We start from the raw sequence: 22,350 nt of genomic DNA, 5'->3' as shown, positions 1-22,350 counted from the left end.
CAATACAAAAATTACTAAAAGGGAGCTGTTAATGTCCATACAATATTATAGTCAAGAATAAAATATAAAAATAACCCAACAGCGTTTAGCATGTTTGTAATTAATGTAACATTAAAGAGTGCAGTCTTTAAAACCTTAAGAAACTGTGTTTTATAGTTTTTTAGGCGAGTGTGACAGGGTAGCATCATAGCCCAGCTGTTACCGGCAGGAAGTCAAACTCAGAAGCTGCAGGTTTGAAGCGCTATCGCACACGTTTAACCCACAATACAGGAACAAACAAAACACATTAACAAAAAAGCACAAGCGCCAAAACAAAAACTCACGGACATAAACAGGACAGCAACCTTCACCAAAACAGACATTAACCTCTATAACACCCGTGATACCCCTCCCGTGGTGGAGCTTCATTAACCATTCATCATTCAATTATGGCCCTAGCCACATTCCCACATGCTTTCTTTTCACACACACCAGTAACAGAAACAAACTGATAAAGAGACAGCCTTTGGACATTATTTTACCTTAATAAATTATCACAAGCGCCAACTCATAAGTGTTACAGTATGCCAGCAGTGAATGACAATTATTCACCGTAAAGATAAAGAAAATCGCAGGCATCTCTGTGCAGACTATATAAAAAAGCAAACAATATTTATTTTTTTACAGTCCAACGGAAATGTCGGTCAACCTTATTCATCACAATTGCATACAGTACAGAACCTGCATTAACTTGATAACAGGTTATTTCATGTCTGGTTTTATTTATGTGTAGAGGTTGGCACATAACTGACTTCTTATCTGAGCCAGACAGCGCTGCTGCCATTACTATGATATAGTCTCGTATGGTAGTGAAAACAAACAGGTGTTCTCAGGCATCTGGCTGGCAAATATAGAATAGTCATATTTCTGCAATACATACTTATGTGCATTAGACCGTACACTTACATTTCAGCCTAAACGTGCTCAGAACAACAATTCATACTTGAAACTGAGACCCGAGCAAAAATATTCCTGAAGAACACAACGTTGCTATCCAAGATATTTTCACTCAGCTATGAATTACAAACAATTTGACACTTACCAAGATACATACACGTCCTACATAATTAACATCAAGAAATGCAGTCTTGTACTGGTCAGAATAACACACCTTGCATTCTTACTTGTATAAGAAATAACTAAATTCAATCGACTGTTTATATATTTTTTTTTTTAAACATAACGAAGAGTGAATCAATAATGGCCATACAAAGTTCTTGAAAACATTTAATGTAGCAGATGATCAAAATTATAATTACGTTTTAACACATACTTTTGTAAATCAACAGGATACCAAGGGCAGGATTCTCAAGAGGTTATAAATGATAACTCCAGTGTTAATCAGGAAATCGGTAACATTGACTTTGGCATTTTCAAGCAATCGTTATGCCTATTGCATTATTAAATATATCGTTCTAATGTGATTTCCAAAATAATGTTAATAGCTTAACGAGCAGTGCTTCTTGTGACTATTTTTTTAATTTTGCGTGGGAATTTAATAACAAATCCATAAAATAAAAACGTATTTATTTATAGCCTACAATCGTACATACTAAAATATATACAAAAGTAGATGTCAACATAAGAAAATAAATTCCAATCAATGTAGATAGATGGCTTACAGTATTTTATTTTCTTCTTTTTAACCAAAAGAAAAATTGCAAAATGCACATTAAAAGAGTTGTGTATAGTAAGGTGTGGCAAAATATCCCCTCGAATGAGGGTAAATGACTACTGGGGTTTATTTATTTATTTATTTATTTTTTAATCCTTCCGATTTTTACCCACAAGCCAAATAATCGTAAATCAGTATTTTATATGTGAAGTGTTCTAAATAAATGCACATTCTGCATGACAAAATGCCCAACTTTTAATTAAGTTTATAAATTATAACATAGATATTCCCATTATTTTTTATTTCCATGTGGCTTCTTCCCATTCAACTGTAAATTGGAACAGACTGTGGTAGTTAGGCCATCTGTGATACAACTTCTGAAGAGACCAGGCTGTAAACCACGTCACCTTTATACAACCAACAAATGACTAATATATGGTGGACTGTTACAATGTCTTCTGAAGACTGCAAATATTGTAGCTGCTATTTTTAATATAGTAAAAATGCACATAAAGCATACCGATACTCCCTACTCTCCCAATCATTTTAAATGTAGAGGGAGAACTGTAAGCTTCTGGGAAAGGATACAGTAATTAGCAGCTGGTTGAGTGTGTTGACTCCACATCAGAAGGTTGCAAGTTCACCTCCCAGACTGAGTGGTAGGGTGTAGGGGGGGTTGCATTGTTTTATTGAAGGAAGGATGAATTAGTCTGGCAGATAAATGGAAACGAAACATTTACAAAACTCCTGGAAATATTTTTTAAAGCAACATTTGATTCTGTAAACCTGCCATTTCTCAACAAGCCACTACTCCCAATGCAGCATCAGCTACTGCACCTTGCAGCTTTAACTGACTGTGCTGGGACCCAGGTGGAAATACTCCAACAGCACTCGCAAATAGAGTTCTGCAGCTCAGCAGTCTCTATAGAGGGGCTTGGAGCACGACTAAAAATCTGTCAGTTTCCCAATCTGCTGGAGTAGACAAGACTGCTAAGACTGAAACCTCCTGGCTATAACAAGCCAACACCACTCAGTCATAGCAAGTTTCTTTTTATTTTGTATTTATTAGTGGAGTGGCAACCAAGCTCAAAGCAACGGCTGCAAACTCTATACAGAGCAGCAGGAAAGAAAGGCCTCCCTTTAATGTTTGCTTCACAGTGCTGAATCACATCCTTCTTTCCTGGATCTGAATGACAGCGGTCACAGCAGATAGATGTGGGCTATCACTCACTCATATCCCATATTATCAGTGCTGGCCTGCTGTTTGTTTTGGTGCACAAAAAAAGCATCAGCATCTCAACTGTTTCCACAGCAAGTCTTATTCAGCTGGTTTAAAAGTCGGAAACATTCCATTATTTTTAACACCAGTTTGAAGTACAGCATGTGGTGATCCTGTTCTGTCCCAGGTTTGCATTTGTTTTTAACCTTGCATTTACATTTCCAATTTGTTCTGTTACCAACAGAGAGAAATAATCAAAAGGTCCAGTATCAAATACAAGATTTTTTTACAGATTAGAGACATGCATACATTTGTACTCTAAAATTACATAGAAATTTGAACTGACAATTAAATAATGGATCATTTTGCATTGAAAAACACATTATACTTTCTAATGCTACAGAGCATGTTTCTTTTAATTATAGATGTGTACGTGATGATTCATTTGATAAATAATGTATTTAAATGACTAGTTTTTTTCTTTATACATTAGAATTGTAAAATGTTCAAATATGAACATGAGTTGACACACTGCTAGAGAAATAAGCAAATCGAGTCATCGGTGCTCACTGGGACTTGCAGAACGTCTGCAAATTATAATTTGAAAATTGAACTGAGATTTGCTCAACAGATTTGCAGAAGTAACTGAAAAAGAAACAGTAAATGTAGGATGGGGTGCGATGTCTCTTAAACTCTACCTGCGTTTCTCTGGATGACACAAGATTTATTATTTTCTTCTTTGCATATATTTTCTAAACTTTGCCTCATTGCTAAACAGTATTTCTTTATCTTAAATCTTTACAAGCTAATACATACATACTGGTGTTCACAATCAACCTGTTGGTGATTGGAGAAATAAATTAAGTCAAACAATAGTGCTGTTTTTCTGTAGCTCAGCCTCAGACTGTTAGACCATGTCATTTCACATATCCTGTCTTACTCATCCTTCCACAATAAGAGTAGTTGCAGTTACTCCATTCTCAAAAATATGCAAGATCTTTTGCCTACTTGTGTGTACTTTCACAACTTGCTCTCAAGTCTTAAGCCCTTTTCACACTGGCATAGTCTACTATGGTCAGAACCTACCTGGGTCTAGACCCGGTGTCATGCGGGTCAGCTATGCGATTTCACACTGCTTTTGTTGAAGCAGGGTTGACCCTATTTTTATGGGGGGTTTTTTGTTTTGTTTTTGTTTTTTGTTTTTTTTTTTTTTACAGCCGATTACTTTATTTATTTATTGTTTTTGTGCGAAGCGCTTCGTGGCGGCCCTTGTTAAAGGCACTATACAAAAGTAAAGACTGAGTGATTGATTAAAGTAAACAATGCGCGTATCAATGCTTCGGAAGCAGCTTGGCCCAAATGTTGATTAGAGCAAATGTTTCTTCATCCCTGCTGCAATCTAGCTAATGGTGTGTCTCAAGCAACAAAAATATGGCTAAACTAACAGCCTTAATGCATTTTGTCAACCCAAACCCTGAGGTGGGTCGCTGGGACCCGGGTCAACCCAGATATGTGTTTTCATACAACGCGGGATTGTGACCCGGTAGCCAGAACCCAGGTAGGAGTGCCAGTGTGAAAGGGTCTTAAGTCTTATTCTCAATACTCTTTGGATCCTGAACTACAGGTAGTGAACATAGGACTGTCAAACATGTGTCTGTAAAATCTGTTTGTGGCCCATCCTTAGCAACCATTAATTACAACACATATTATTTCTTATAAGAATGCAGCGACGAAAGCCAAAAGACCTTTAATATCTTAAATCATGACTACAGTACTCTATCCCAGAGGTTCTGTTGCTGAATTCCAAGCAGCATTCCTTTAGAATCCCACAATGTTTCTCCGCAGAGTCTAAACCGAGAGAGAGAGAGAGAGAGAGAGAGAGAGAGAGAGAGAGAGAGAGAGAGAGAGAGAGAGAGAGAGTTCTCAGCCACTGCCATTGGCTGACAGTGAGCATTCTAGCAGCAGATTAAATGTATTTATTCCCCAAGCAGTTTGGAAATGTTTAATTGAGCGTGCCTTAAAAATTCCAGTGGCATGCAGAGAAATATAACAGCAAACTACAAGCTTGTCTGGCAGGCTGAGTGGTGGGAATTGATATTACTGTCAGAATGGGAAACTGGAACATGTTCCAGCAGCAGTTCACCTTTCTGAGGTGCGTACAGAGAAATGATTTAATGGAAAATCTGTTTAATATGTTTTTTATTAAAATCAAATTCAAACACTGGTTTCTATTTGCAACTAATAATTATAGCGCTGTACTAAAATGGAAGTAAATGAAAACTCCTGAGCCCATATACTGCATCTTCTTCCTTCTCCATCATAAAACTTTTCAGGTCCGATCTTCTTTATAAAGCAGCCATCTCTTTGGAAAGGCAGGACAGGACCAACTGTAGGACCTAGTCCATAAGTGCACCTAATAAAGGTTACTATGGAAACACAGGTGACCACCAAATACCAAGTCGGTGTAAGAGACACATAGTAGAAACCAGAAAATTCAACAGCTCCTCGAGCTCATGACAGAGTTATGAATTTTTCTGCAGTTTGTAAGAGTAGAGCTCACAGCCAACATTCCCAGTAGATTCTTGCAAGGAATGTGAATAACTGAAATTGCGCAGGAGTTGTTTTGATCATATCTTAACTGACGGCCCCAGGAAAGTGCAACTTGACAGGCAGAGGAAGACTTTGTATACATTAAAGTAGCTATAAAATCAGAGTTCTTTTGAACTGCGTGGATTCTAAACCTCCCCCTGGTGGACTCGACAGTGGGCGGAAACAAGAAGTCGGCAAGCTTGGTGGAAGCGCGTAGCGGCACATAAACGAAACAAATCGGCTACGGGGCAGGCAGCGATTGGAGAAGGGCGGTCGCCAGGCTCACTGCAGGATTGCTGAGGAGGAGTAATGGAGTTGCAGCCACAGAGCCAGCATTAACCCTGACTCACCGCTTCCACTGCATCACCCGCACTCAAAAGGACACGTATGCACAGCACAATTTTGTGCACGTCGGACTGTGCATTTGTTTTTTTGTTTTGGGACTGCAACCCGCCGTGTTTGCTTCCTCTATACCATTGCTGGAATAGGGGCAACTTGTTTTTGTTTAAATAATCTCTTGTTTTTGTTCAATTAAATAAACGCTGACGTTTTTAAGAGAAAAACCATATTGTTATTGTTCCTTTCACCACACACCACTCAACATCCTTGTCAGAGGAGGGTTATAAGCCCAGGGGAATCCCTCGCTACCAGTCTAAAGGAGCATCCAATAACAGTTAATCCAATTAAACTGTGTAATATTTTCATTCTTCAATGACTTGTGGCTGCCAGGGGCTACCATGTCAAACACATTGCTGTGATATCTGCTGGGCCACACGAAGAGCCACAGAGCTCCAGCTGCCCTGGCTTCTGACTGGTATCTCTGAACCTTATGTGTGTTTAGTTATTAACTGATGGGAAACGCGGCCCTCATCTACCTTTAGATATATAACCCAATGCAGCCTGTGTGGTTCTTGGGACATGTAAAGACCTGGCCTTTGTTCTCAGAGGGACGCCACACATCCACAACTGTCTTTATACAAGTTTACCATGGTATCAACGATTGGTATTTGTGCAATTTTCCCATGCTTTTCCCATGGCTATAGTACGGATTTACCACAGTTATCCAGGCTTGCCATGTTTAAAAGGTCTCCCTGCGGTGTGTATTTGGAAACTCTTACCATATGTTAACACAGGCTGACTATACAAAATCAGGGCTTTCACTGAGCTTCATTACACTTTGATACGAAAATGATACTATTACAAAAGATGTTTTCCACGGGGGTGTGTGGGGGGGTGGGGGCGTGGCTTATGTCATGGGGTTTTCCCCCAAGTACAGCACCACAAAGAAGAAAGTACGCAGATATCAGTTCAGATGCAAGGTCAGGATGGTGTGCCATGCTTGTTAACAGCACTGTACTGGGATTTACTATACACACATCTCCATGATGCTGTCTGACACATTACCATACAGCAAATTGTGTCCCCGAAACAGTACAGGACAGAAACAGTATCTGGCATTATAGCACGGAGTTGGCAGGTGCCTCCAGTCTGGCTCCCAATGGTTTCTGTAACAAGTACTTACCAGCCAGTGAAAGCCTACAGCTAATAATATCTGCAATCTGTGACCTCTTACTCCCACTCCACACAGGTACTGCAACATGTGTACAGCAGTGGCAACAGCTCACAACAGGCACCCTGCCAGTCTGCTGGTGCAGGGAAAGGGAGACTATGACTTATTGTGCACAGCATGCACACAGATACTGTATTTACTGTACTAGGAAAGAAAGGCGCGTGGCTCAGCTTAATCAGCCTGCAGGAAAAGATTTTACACGGATGTGTAAATGTGTAAATAAAGTGGCCTAAATTTTGCCAAAGTAACAATATTAGGCTTCATGGAGGATAAAAATACATAATACTCCGCAATCAAGGAAATTATTTCAAAATGACTCTTATGACAGCCAGTATCTCTAGTGAAAGAGAGCTTCTTTAGTTCTGTGTGTCATGTCTGTATCAACAGAAATCCCTCTTTCAACATCTCAGTACAACCTGTAGCTAATTTATCATACAATATTCTGTATAGTAAAATGACCTCAACTTTCTTATTATAGACAAAGTATTGGGGAGGAAATGCATGTATTCTGCCTGCACCACTTAGATAACATCTTCCTGAGTGTTCACACTGCACCCTGATCAATATAGCTTTCAATTTTCTTAACTGTTAGAAGACTGAGTAAAAAAGTTTCCAATACACACTTCAGTCAATCCAAAAAGTTCTGTTAACGGAAATAATTATTTGCATTCCCAAAAACATTCAATAACAGATATCCTAGTGTACACACTCTGCAGGCTACCCCTTGCAATGGAACAGCAAAGCACCATGCATCACTGCAGCAACAGGGCACAATACTAAAAAGCAAGCTGCTTTGTGAAGTCATTGCCCTTCACTGTCAAATGCCACTCATGAAGACAAGAGAGATAGAGTAAGCTGCTATCAAGAACTCATTCCTAATCACCGTCAAGCAATAATCAGTGGATTTCCCAGTTTAACCTTTGTTTGAGGCCATTAACAGGAGTGAATGCAAACACTAACCACGTGCTATATAGAGATACTGGCAGTGAAGAAAAGATTAAACATGTTAGCACCTGTGACGTGTTGAACTGCCTTAAGAAGTTTAATATTACTTGCAATGTGGGATCTAAGCCTCTTCCAACTGCAGCTCACACAACGCATTAACATCTCCTTGCAATAAGTTGTTATAGCTATTGGTAAGTCTGTGACAAAGACCGATTGCTTATTTAAATAACACACTAACTACTTACAGCCTTGAACACATTTTCCTCCCACCACCCCAGTGTCTTCTAAAAGCACTAGACACTGTACATACATAACCTTGAAGAAAACCCATTAAACCAATCGTTACTGTAAGGTCACATGTGTTCCCAACAAGCCTTCTTTCTGTATTTACTATCCTTCACATGCATGTCCTGAATACTCCCACATGGCTGATGTACTCCTGTCGCTTGCTATATAGACAGGGAGATACAAATGTATACCTTTGGAGACATGGATAACTCCCCATGTTCAATTCATTGCACTGTAATGGACCTAATCATTAAACATATTTAAAAACTCTCTATTTAGTTCATTCACACATATGAAATGCCAGTTGTCAATGCAACAAAAACACATGTCTGTTGTGTCCCAATTACACTTTCCAAGTGAAGCTAACCAAGCAGGAGGGCCACAGAAAGATGCAGAAACCAATCAGAATGCAAGTGCCCAGTGTTTTAACTGAAGTTATCACATCACAAGCAGTTTTAACATAACCAGTGTTAAAAATCATTATATTTTAGCTAACCTAAATCCAATTCTTGATATCCACAACAAATCACCTGAAATCAGAAATTTGCATTCTGGTTCTAAATTGAAAGGGGGAAAAAAAAATCCTAAACTCTTAAAATTCCTAAATTGAAAGTGGATAAGATTTATTCTGCAGCCACACATTGCCAGGCTCTGACCAACAGGTATTAACACAAAAAGAAATCCCTGTGTTCCAAACTAAATAATTTCTCTTCTTCGTCAAGTGAGGGAATAATAATGTGTGTAACTTTGACCAAATAAGGACTCTAGACAAACACTGGCAGAACCTGAACCCCATCCAGAGGAGTTTAAAACATCCAGCAACTGGAAATGAAACACACTCCAAAATCTCCTAAACAGGACTGAAACCACTGCAGGGCAAACCCCAAACATAAATATCTGACGTCTCCATTCTCTAGAGGCTCTGCCTTCGTTTTGCCATACTAGGGATAGAGCAGCCCCTACAAAAAAAAAAGACAAAACGTACCTGCAACTTAAAATTATAATTAAGCATACTGGGCAATTTCACTTGAACTTATTACTATTGTTTGTAAATTAAATGTATTACCTAAAATGCCTCCTGAAATTAGCAAATCACACAAGTTCTGAAAGTTACAAACATTTTATTAAAGAACAGAAATAATGATGCCATTTGATTTACATTTCCATTTTATTTTTTTTAGGGGAAAAGCAACCAGCTCTCCCGAATTTTCAATACTCACTCAAAACGCTTGATTACTCACCTGCATTCTGTCAATAAACAGACATGTACAGTACTGTTGCCCACACTGAAACTTATGTCTAAAAGCATTAATACAGGATACTGAGGGCACAGCTTCTCCAAATGCAGGCTCATCACAAGGGACTCCATAGGCCTAAACCCCTCACTTCAATTTCTACGAGCACTACTTCTGTCTCTTTAATTGCAAAGAACGCATTTCATGTCAGAGGTAAAACTGTTAATATAGAACCTCAGTCCAAGATTGTGTCCTCACAGGACACACAGAACGCATACCCAGAGGAAGCGGACAGTAATCATCATTTACCTATTATTACAGGAGACCAGGCTTTTAAAGTTCACACATGGATACAATCATCATCAAAAAGGCTATCCAAAGGGAGTCACCCAGAATACATTCAGGAGTTCTTTACTGGAACTCTATGACTCTTTATTACCAACCATCACTGTTCACGTAAACTGGTACCTTATTCTTTCAAAGCATCAGTTTATGTGTGACTAAATCACATAAAAGTTTATGTTTGAAGTAAGGCTGGTTCGTTGGTTACGGGAACCCGTTTTTATTTATTCGTTTATTTAGTACCGTCTAACAATGGCATTGCTTAAAATACTATTTTAATTTCACTGCTTCACATTCAAGACAGATGCTGATATTGCAGCTGAAAAGGAACATGTGGCTGTTTTCAGACCAGTTCAGTCATTAAGCTCATTTAGAATGTTCCAGCTCTAATTCAGGCACTTACCTACTTGGCAGGCTTAACCCTTCCAGACCTGGCAGGAACAAGGTCTTATTCCTGGCACTGTTTTTTAAAAAATGGATTATTTAAGCTGCTAGTTAAGCACTGCGCATTTTAAAATAGTTGCACTGTTACATTAGATATTGAATAAAGGACTTAGAAATGGTAAGGAATTTCAGAAAGGGCTGACTGGCAGTAAATATGCCTTAAGTAAACTGTTTATCCACAAGTTAATATTTATTAACAAACATGCTTGGTTTTAAAGACAACCCTCAAAACTAGCTCTGTACAAGACACCGAGGTTAGACCTCAACCTAAAATTTAAAAAATAGACTGCCAAACAGCTGCAACAAGGAGGGGGGTGGGGCTTATGGAATTTGAAATGAGAGAAGAGAATAAAACCAATTTCAGATGTCAGTTGAGATTTATCAATTTACCTCCCCTTAGAGAACCTTCTTTTAAATTAATTCCCTCTTCTGGCTACTTTAAAAGCTCAGTTTTCAAATATGTTACCCCCACTGTGTCTTCAACCTCCAGGGGATACTCCCAAATAAGCTAACAGGGCTCAGAATAGCGTGGACACTGTTGTATCAGTTTGCTTCATACCTTCCATCCTGGGCTGGGAGCTGAACCTTTGAAGACTGTAATGATGGTTCAGATGAGACACTTGATACATATTGGAGTGTCTGAAACCTGTGTTCTGTTCATCTGAATTACAGGAGACAGGGCTTTATTGTTTCAATGAAAAAGAGGCAAGGCTAGAATATTCTTAGTTTTATGAGAAATCCAAGCCTAGGCTACTGTAACATACGTCATTGGAATGACTTATTTATAGCTTTAGGCTACAGTATTTGTGTACTGCCATCAAGAGCTACAACATTCAATAGCTTTGTAAATTACTCTAATCAAGCAACATGTTTACTTATAGTTAAAGCTGGGATAAATTCACGGTGGTCACGGATTTCGTGATTTTAGTGGAGAACACTGACCTTTACCAGCACTACTTGGCTTTCCATCTGAACAACAAATAAAAAATAACTAAAATGCTTTTTTTCACAGTTGCGCGAATGGTGTTGAACTAGCTTTACTTTGCAATGTAGCCGTTCACATTTTAAATCAATTGACAGCGCTGAAAAAATGTAAACATACATGCTGTGCAACCTTACTGCCCGATTTTGTCAACCTGCAGCTGCAATTTTTCAAACAAAATATCTCCGCATAGCTGAGAAAGAGTGGAATGCCCTCAAACACTTGTTTGAAGACAACTGTGTGGCAGAGAGTGAATACCGTGCTTACTGCGAATTTGTCATTGAAATGAAATGCGACAACGTTTACCAGTTCTGAAAAAAAAAACATGGAAATGAGATTCCCAGCTCTTGCTGCAATTACTGTGAGATGATTGATAGCACCAGTAAACAGTGTTGACGCAGAAAGATAATTTTCTGCATACAAAAATGTACTCGGGATGACCGGCACTCCATAAAGGCATCAAACCTCTCAAATGTACAACATGTTGTATCAAAATAATATGTAAACAACAAACAAAAATGTAAAATAACTGTAAACTGTACCACAGCAGAAGCAACAGATGCACATAAAGAGAAGTCTTTATTTAACCTAAAAAGGTATGTAAAAAACAGTTTCTTTGCTATCTTCTAGAAAACCCACCAAATTGTTGAATTTTCATCCCTGTGACTTTACACACCATTTCCCCCTTCCTCCGTGATTCAGTACAAATTTGTGACAAAATCACAGCCTTAGTGATAGTATACCAACCCAAAAAACCCAACACACACAGATTCTACAGTAGGTAGGTTTAGAAGGAATATAATACATAATTAAAACCATTATAAAAAAGCTGGTTATTGGTTTCCCCATTAACTTTTCCACAAAATGCTAATCTACGCTGATGGTCATTAAAAGGGGGGACGTTTCTTTCAGAACAGACATGCAACCTCCTGTTTGCTTTCTTTAAATCTGAGGCTACAATCCACTGCATGCAAGGTACAACAACAGAGTGTTGTTCTGAACTTTGCAGAAGCTCTCCGTGTGTAGGAGTCTGGAGCCTGTATCCTTTGCAGGCTGAGAGATGGTGAATGGGAGGGTGCAGCCCCCACACAGGACGCAGCAAGATTCCCATCCTGCACCAAGTCCCCTTGGGACAAAGAGGCCCTTATTCCCCGAGAACCCACTACAGTTTGCATCAATAGCAACCTTGTTACTACACAAAGTGTTTCAAATATGTGCTATTCCCTTTTAATTTACTTCTCCCCTGTACGTCTCAAAACAATTCAATTTATTTTACAGTATTTAATGTGTTTAAGGGAAGGGGGGGTATGGTGTTCAACCCCTCCAAAATATCTATGGAATCTTCTCCAATCACAATAGTGACTCAGGCCAATGTGGAACAGTATGGGAAGTCAAAGATATTGCCAGTGCAATATCTCCAAATGTCAGAATGGCATTATTCTGACCAGATCTCTATCATGGCAGGACAATATACTGTACCAGCACAGTACTAACCAGCTACACCCCTTCGGCTCTGTGGCTTTAAAAATCCTCTTGCTCAAAGACTAGGGTTGGCATCTTCACTGCATGTGGCTGTACTTTCCACCAGGACAAACCAGTTGGTATAGTAAATTAATTCAGCCACAAGAGAGCAAACCAGAAAGTGAAAATGTACAAGTCTTCTTAATCATGGTTATTTAGCCCAAGCGCCTATAACATTTAAAAGTGCTTGAGAATTACAACCAGTACATGATGTATTACTGTGGAAAAGTCATACAAAGAATTCAGTAGTTGTAAATGTCTTTAACCGGTAATGAATAAATGCAGTTCATACTAATACTGTATTAACAAATTCAAACATGTTCAGGATCACTCAACTGAATACAGAACAATGCCTGACTTGTAAAAACAGGCTCAGGTCAGTATTTTACATTTCCTAGATTTTAAATGTACCAACATTTTGCAGCTTTACAGGGAAGTTTTGGGTAAGACTCAAATATACCATACATGGTCTTGTTATTTACTTGAAACTTAGTAAGAAAATGAAAGACGATTAGTGTAATTCTATTACAGCCTCCAGAACAGTCATGCTGCAATACCAAACCGGTACAGCTTCTACCTAAACAAGTGACACTTTGCAATTGTAAACGCATATCCAAAAAGAACATAACAATTGAGCTTTTTCACCAATATATAAAGCATTTAAACCCAGACTTAAAGAGTAAGTAGCGGGGTTTCTGAAAATATAGCGTTATACGACATACCTGCAATTTTTTTTTCATTGTTAACATCCTGACATTGTTTTACACTTATGTAAGGGGCAGGTGCCAGATTACTGCAGGAAGAGCGATCAGAAATAGCAATACAAGTGCCCTGGCTTTGTGTTTGGTGTGAAATCATGGGTCCTTATTGCTGCGTTGCCCATTTGGCAGTATGGGCAATAACCCTTATACTATAAGCTGTAACATGAATAATACTAATACAAAATAATAATAATAATAATAATAATAATAATAATAATAATAATAATAGTTTATTTGTTTACTGTACATATTATGCTGTAAAAAGTTGTCAGGATGTCAACAATTAAAATAAATTACAGGTACATCATTTAAACAGTTGTAGCAACACGTGGGGATGTATAACGCTATATTTTTTGGAAAGAGGCTTTACAGAAATTCCACAAGGGTGTGTGCAAGGGTACGTACATTTCCAAAGGTGTCTGACAAACAAAGAAATTATTAAATATCCAGACAGCAAAAGAAATTGAATTGCAATATCAGTTGCTGAGTCAGTCCAGAAAGGGCAATATATTATCCAGTTAGAACACAGCAGCCACCTTTAGGCCTGGTTATTCAAGTTCATCTCCAGGTTGGTGTTTGCGTTTTCTGCAGAGCTGGATCTTTGTGTCAGAACTTTGACTGGCCATGGACCTGGATCTCAAATCACCAGGATCTGGTCTACACAAGCACCAGACTGAAGAAACACAACATCCCTACTGTACCTTCCACAAAACTTGTACAAATGACACATTCATATCAGTGCTGGGACGAATACAGGATTTTCATGTTTGGATATTCGCTCATAACTTAAATACTAGTTTGGATATTCGTTCGTTTTCAAAAAGTAATAAAAGCCATTATGTTGCTCAGAATGCTGGCAGAGACCGCATAGCAGCAGGGGCAGGGGGGCGTGGCCCCCGTGTGTGTGCCTTTATTTCACAGCAAGACATTACAATATGTCACACATTAAAGTAGAAAAATATCCCAGGAGTAAAGAATATGTTGTGTAGGCCTTACTTTACCCCAGTACAAAACAAAGGATGCCAAATAGCAGTTAAACATTGTTTTGTTTACGACAAATAGTACATAAAGTTGACACCACATTTTACTTTTTTTTTTTTTTTTAAACTTTTTTTTATTCCTTGCCATTGTTGTTTCTCCACAGTAAACAGTGGCCAAAGACATGTTTTCATAAAGTAATAACATGAGGCTTACTTGTGCCTTACTTGTGCTGAACAAACAAACGAACATCTGATTTTTGTATCCGAATACATGTCAAAAAATATTTGTTTGAACATTCGGATATTTGTCCCAGCACTAATTAATTTTGAACATTGTTTTAAATATATGACCCCTTTCACTTTTGTTAAGCGTCTGCACTGAAACTACCACATCATATCAAACGCACAATCTGCATCTATAAAATGGATGGAGTGGAGACAGTTAGCAGACAACCAAAAATTGTTTCAAAATATATTCTGCATCAGATGACTCAAAACCACACACAGACACCTGCCCTTATAAAAGATAATGAAAACCCCACAGCAGTTACTTATATAATATGTAATAGCGTACAGTGGTTATTGAAAATCCTGCAATGGTTATTTATAAAAGAAAAACTCACCTTTTTTTTTTTTTTTTCTTCTCAATAAAATTGTCTCCTGATAGCTGAATTTCAGTTAAATGCAGGTATTCTGCAGTATAGAGTCAGTGGAGTCAATAGAGTTAAAAGATCACTTTCTTTAGAATGAGGAAACCAAAGACAATGGTTACGTTCACAGTAGCTGAAAGAGATATTAATATGTCTTTTACGCAAGACAAAACCACAATGTTTTAGCTAAAGCAGACAGTATAGAATTTATCACTGAGCAATACCCAATACCTCATACAGTTATGTTGGTTTCTCGTCTTTTTTTTTTTTTTAACCTCAGACAAAATATTTACTTATTTACTATTAGTTTACAACTAGCAGTTATCCAATCAATTACATCAATTCATACGGTTAATAGTGCTGCCAGATAATTCATATTAAAAAAACAGATATTTTCATTGAAGAAACATACAGCTTCACTAGGAAGCCTTATGCTAAACTACTGCTTTAGATTAAGAAATTATTTGCTCAGTAGTAAGACTGGGGTATTTAGAATGATCCATCTTAAAATAGGACCGACTCATTCACAGTGCTCATTACATAAAATACATTAATGATGAGCAGCCACATACTGTATCTCCACTCCTCTTAATATGTGTTCATTTTCCAATTGCTCCACAATAAAGAACCTTCACAGGAAGAAGTTACAATTACGTTTTGGGATCTTTTCCAATATCATTTTACATAAATGTTATTTGTATGTTACAGTAAGTGAATTACTTATTATGAAAAATAAAAAATAAAACATTTTGGTCACAGGCCCTGAACCATTTCAGAAATCACAGTCCCCATCCCCTCCTGACCATTTTTTGATTAATCCAACTTACTCAACGACCACATTTTTCCAGTCTAGTCAGAGCAGAAGGCCTGCACATAGAAAAAAAAAAGGGAAGCATTTCCCAATCGCATTCGCGCCAAATTAGGCTGTAAAATATGCACTGAAAAAGGTGTGTCCGTGACATATAACATTAGGAAATTTACCATATATTCCAGATAAACACACTTTGTCAAATCCTACAGGCCTTAATTCTCGTTTCATCTTGAATTCCTTACAGGAGGGAAAGAAACTGATAACTTACATGCAGTCTATACATTTATGAATCTGTTTTTATACCAGTATTTCTTAAATGTTGACCTTTATCAACAGACAATTGATTTTCCAAGAGTCTGAGAGGACGTAGGCCTATTTCACGCAAAACAGTTATTTGCCTTAGTTCTGGAAGTAAACGCAAACCTTAAGCCAAAAGGGGCTGCAGGAGGCTGGTAGTCAACTAAAAAAGTAAGGCGAATATTTGTGAATTCTGAATGTAGAGAGTGTAACAGACAGACAGGATCAGTCCAAAAAACAAGAGGAACATTCATAAAAAAAGGGAACTTTAAAATACCAGTGTGATTGACTTGATTTGTAATTAACAATGGATGTTATATTAAGAATGACCTATCATAGTTTTTTATTATTATTATTATTGCATATGTTTCACTTTTCATTTATGCAGCCCTGCTGTTTTGCAGATAAAGCATTGCAGGTGTAGCTAAATATATACTTAAACAACTAACCAATACTGACCTTTTCATTCTGTGGACAGTCACACCATACGAATAAAACCAGTGAAGCGCTTAACTTAAACACTTATCAAGCTCTGTGCAGTGTTATCCGCAACTTCTCCAAACGCAGTTCGCTCCACACAGTGGTTCACAGTTGCATGTGTAAACATGTCAAATTCCTTAACCCTTTCCACCCCGAGAATTCAAGGAATCCTTATCACTCCATTTGGGAATTATTGCTGGGAGAAAGAGGTTCATTTTCTGATTTTAAAATCCTAAAACAGATTTAAATTAAACAGTAAAAAAAAAAAAGTTAAAATTGCCCCCAGAAAGGGCTATTTTAAAGTCATGTATTCCACTCAGGGCTTCTTCTGTGTTTAAGATCAGCCTTAATATTTGTACAGATAGCTCTTCCCTGCAGCTATTACATTTTTTCTATGTCGTCTGTCGTCTAACAATGAAGGGCACACCCTGGCTGCCACACTGAAAACTTGTTTCACAAATACTTTTCACCCCCAGAGGCAACAAAAAGTATATGCCACTGACTAACTTGTCACTTCATGTCGAGAATGCTTTTAGCCATCACCGGATAGCTCCACATTAAAAACCTATACATGTAACCGGAAACTTCACGCAAACAAATCTGACAAAATCAGCTAATATTGTGAACTAGTAAAAAATAACGTGACAAAAACTACATTGAGGTGCACAGTTTGCTCCAAAAATCTATTTTAAAAAACAGTCATTTAAGCACTGACCACATTTACCTCAGAAGTGACGCTCTGTTTTTGGCTGTTTCTCTATTTGCTGGAAGATTTAACAAAACAAGTGATTGCAAAACAGAATGGAAGAAAGGAACATGCGAGCATAAAATACCCAGAAAGGAGGACACCCATGCCTGGCAACAAACTCCATAGAACATGTACAGAATCACCTTGACAGGCAACTCCATCGCAGCTGACTACGCCCTGTCAAACTGCAGCAATATCTGGTAAGTGTTTATTTTTAGATATTCAATCCCCACTCTATGACAGTGCCAGAGAGCCATAACAAAATATGACAACAGTCTTTGTCTAGTCCTGTACTCTTACCTATACTCTTATACCTATAACTATAACTATACACATCTTATCGCATAAGCAAACCAAGATGTTGGCCTTATTGGTTCTAGAAAAAACAACTACAGCATTCAACTATGCGTGTAGCTGTCCTACCATTGTGATTATATCTGTATAAAATCATGGCTCTTCTTTGCAAAGGTGCTCTGACAGAAGTGTATATTAATAGATGCATCTGTCTCAGGTTACAAGAAATTAGGACAATAAATTCCTTTGCAAAACATGCTTTAAGGATTTTGCAAACTTGGAGCATGCGTCTTTCTGAAAAACAGACTTGTTTTATCAATGCATACCTAAATTTAAGCCCGGCACCTTGAGCATCAGAGCCAGAGCACTTTGCTCCCACAGCAGCTTGTGAAATGTTCAATGAAGACCAAGTGAAGAAAAACCTCCAACTGCCCAGACTGACACGTAACAGTTGCTTCTAACAAGCAACCCAAAACTATTTGGGAGACAGTTAAGTACTGTAAAGAATTGTAAAATGTTTTGCTTTTCTGTTCTTAAGGGCACTATGTTATCACTGAAACATACCTTCAGCTAATAACGTGTAATGAGGTATCACATGGTTTTGAAATACTGCAAGCAATATAGGTATTTTGCAAAACGTTATTTTAATGTATGTCTGCTGCTTGTCTCCCTTTTCACTGTAACATGCCGATTGATTCGGGCCACTGCACAGCATGAAAGTACCAATAACTTTGGTCATGCATAGCCCTGAAATGTACGAACACTTTCTCAGGTAAAAAAGGAAGTGTTGTTCTCATAGGCCTGTTGGCATCCTGTAACGTTTATAAAATACCATTACAGTCCCTCATCAACCACAGCAGAAAACTAGAAAAAGTACAGTTAGAAAAGTTCAAAAATGCTACACAGTATGTGTAAACTACTCTTTATGTACTAGGCAAAAGCTATTTTAGAATGACAAACCTCCGTGTCTAAACAACTTTCTTACGTTTTCAACTTCTGTTTTCTTACCAAACGCTCGTTCCCGTTTTATAAAGCATATCCCTGGGCTACAGAAATTGTTAGTTACCATATCTGCAGTTCGCAACAAAAGCATCTTTTTTAGAACTTTTTTTTTTTTTTTTTTTTTTTTTTTTTTTTTTTTTAATATAAACTTGAGACCAACTGCACTGTTCTGAATATTCAAGTTTTTTTTTTTTTTTTAATTTCCTGTCTGCTTTCAAACTGTCAACCACACTTACAACTTTTACTCCCAGTCAAATGTTGTAAAAAGTTATTTGTGTTTCAGTACCGCGACCATGTATGCCACTTACTTGTTACAACAAAACAAATCTGTATATAATAAATATAACAGATTACTGACTCGCTCGACAAAGTATAGAATCAGGCGATAAAGCCCACACAGACGTGTGGGCTTCGTTCTACGGACACCATAACTTCACACCCTAATACAACAAAACTTTTAAACCGACAACAAACTATCATTTACAGAACCACGTTTAGGATTACTGTGCTCCTTACCACTTAGGATTCTCTCTTTGTGGTCCTGTTTCTCCCTTCTTGTTGGAAATTCCAGAAAAATATCCTTTTCTCCCCAGCCTACAGTGATGTTCTACAGTGCTGGTTTGTGTCAGACTCTTCGTGATTTCCACTCCCTGATGAGATCAGCAAGACTAACTCCACCCCATTCACTGACACAGCCCCTATATGTGCTGACGTCACTGGGTTCTAAAGAGAACGGTTTAAAGTGGACGTCTATGAACAATGTAAAACACAAACATGTAAGTATAGCTTGAAAATAAATAGTCGAAAAGAGCTGGATTAGATATTAAAATATTATCAAGGTTACAACTAACTCAGAATCTTCATATCAGCAGAAAAACAATGCAATTAGTGCCTCGTTTGCTTGTTTGTGTTTTCTTTAAAAATAATAATAATAATAATAATAATAATAATAAAATAATAATAATAATAATAATAATAATAATATTTAAAAAGTATAATGAGCATTGAGCATGGTTAACCTGTACCCAGTTCCGCCCACAGAAATGTTCCGTCTCCTTTTATTATTCTAATGTAATGTTTTTGTTTGTTTGTTTTTACAATAATTCAGGATATCTGGTTGCAGCCAGACCGTAGACGTGAGTTTACAGTGAAGTACAGTACTGTAACACAAAAAGTACCAGGAACAGCTTTGAAATATCTACAGATTGAGGAATTACAAACAAATAACCAACATCATGTATTCAGCAGAAGAAGTTGAAGGGAACTAGTGAAAATACTACTAATAATACCGACAATAGGATGAAAGAAAATGTAATTTACCACTGCATTAAATCCATGTACTAGTTGCTTAGAAAATGGCAGCTGGAATTTTAATCCCCCACTGGTACAGTATGTTGCATGGCTGACCAGAAATGAGTTGCGTCTCAGTCCCTTACATTTTAACTTTGCAGGATGTGCACTTATTTATTTATAGCATGTAAAGTTCATGAGGAACACTATTTTCTAGCAACTTCCACAGTTTAAAAAGATTTCATTTTTTTCCTCCCAGCAAATATCAGGACAACTTATTGTCATTGGATTTCAAGGTCATCCATTAGCCATTGATGTTTTCAGTTGGATGCTTGCTGGAAGAAACAAAAACAGGTCAAGGCTATATTGAAGAATTGCATTACCTTATTACAATTCCGCCAGACAATGTTCTGTCATTTCAGCATTCCTATCAAATAAAGAATATCTGTGTAGCACAGTATGTCATGTTGGATGTCAGGGTGCAAATAAGATGTATTGAGTATTTGCATTTACATTGAGTTTAATATTAATAATAGAACACCATTAAACATGCAGTCCAAACCTTATGCACACATTATAGAACACATCTTTTTTTTTAGATGGTGTCATTTTGAATATGTTAAAGGAGTATCTTTTTATACCCTCTGGATTTGCATGGTATTTTTTACATCTGTTTATTATCCTATGATATGTTTCTAATCATCGTTTATTACTGTTCCTGCACTGTTATTACGTGATAAATAAAGTCCCCAGAACATTTTACTTTTGCAAAGTAAACTTTCCCATATTTATGGAACTCACTGTAATTTAAAATGCTGAAGTGTGAAAGTAATATAATTCTCTTGAACTTCAGAATTATAGGAAACATAAGATACAAATGACATATTTATAAATGGTAGGAAGCTATTATGCCAATCGGTGTTCATCCGGTTCCTAGTAGGTGGTTGATCTCAGAACTTTGTCATGTCAGATCTTAAATGATCCCAATTTCAGCGTCAACATGGTACCACTCCCTGTGTAAAGAAGTGTCTTCAACCCTCTGTCCTAAGTTTGTCTCGACTTAACTGGGTGGGGAGGGCTTAGGTCGGCCAGGGTGTCCTCAGCTCACCATGCACAAGCTACCCCTGTAGACTGGCCAGGCTGCTCTGCAGGCTTGCCTGTAAGTTGCCCAGAGCTGCATTGTCCTCCAGTGCTGTAGGTCTGGGCTGGCTGCATGGCAGGACTGCAGAGTGAAAGGAAGCGGTCAGTTGACGGTACAATTGGGCATTTCAAATTGGGAACTTTACTGACTTAATATTACTAAATTAAAAAAAGAAATACTAGAGCAAGTTTAGCAGAGCTGGAAATTATTTTCTTAAACAGATTTCGTAGGTGTAATGGAAACAGATCAGCCTGCAAAGCTTCCTCTTCCTGACAGACGAAAGCTATCTAAAATCTTCCCCAGATATATTGTAACGAATTGCAGGGATCAAAGACAAACATCTTACCATTCAATTAAATTTAAAACAAATACAGACAGCATCCCTTTTTAGTCCAGAGGCAAGTACAGGTCTTATGCTGGTGTTAGTTAACACATCAGCCACTAGGAGGAGATCCATTAGAACATATCTGTGTGATAGAAGCAGGAGGATGCCCTAAACACATAAACACACACACACTGACACAGAATATGGCAACATCTCTTTTATTGTATTTAATTTCAGTGGTTTGTGTTTGTGTATGTGTGTGCACGCTTTTCAACAAAAGGGATGATGTCTGTATTTGTTTTAAACTGCTCCACCTAGTGGAACAGTTTAAAACAATTAAAACAATTATTGTACTGCACAATAATTGTGTGTTTTTCTTGGAGACATATTTCCTCAACAACAAAAACAAACCCTGATCACCCTTTTTTAAATATTGTTTATAAAAATTGTACACATGTAAATAAGCTTGCGTAATGTAGATATATATGCAAAGATTAGTGATTGCGGCTTACCTCTAGACTGTCACTTGCAGTACACTACTTGCAAAAGCATGCTGGGACTGATTAGAAAAACAGTAATAATGGGCTTGTCATTGGTGGTATTGTAGACCACTGCACCTCTGGAAAAAGTTATCAGTGAAATTTGCTTGGTGGTTATAATTCCAGTTTACAGTAATCCACAACACAAACCACAAGATTCAATACGATTGCACTGCAAACTTTTGTTGCCATTGATAAAATAAAAAAAGTCCAACCATTCGATGTGACTAGACTGGTCCCTCA

The 22,350-nt window shown here is 37.7% G+C and overlaps 1 protein-coding gene across 2 annotated transcripts in view; it reads right to left on the bottom strand.

Annotated features, from left to right (window-relative positions):
* LOC121301648 (talin-1) overlaps positions 1 to 19,444 on the bottom strand; it is a 95,132-nt gene extending 75,688 nt beyond the window's left edge. For both annotated transcript variants that reach the window (XM_041231216.1, XM_041231225.1), the window contains exon 1: positions 19,329 to 19,444. The gene's annotated coding sequence lies outside the window, so the exon portion shown is untranslated. The remainder of the gene's footprint in view (positions 1 to 19,328) is intronic.
* Between the last annotated feature and the right edge of the window lie 2,906 nt (positions 19,445 to 22,350).

The sequence above is a fragment of the Polyodon spathula genome, chromosome 2 (genome assembly GCF_017654505.1).
Source record: "Polyodon spathula isolate WHYD16114869_AA chromosome 2, ASM1765450v1, whole genome shotgun sequence".
NCBI classification, from domain to species: Eukaryota; Metazoa; Chordata; class Actinopteri; order Acipenseriformes; family Polyodontidae; genus Polyodon; species Polyodon spathula.
The sequence above is the reverse complement of the archived record's forward strand: the minus strand, read 5'-3'. Positions and strand labels throughout refer to the sequence as shown.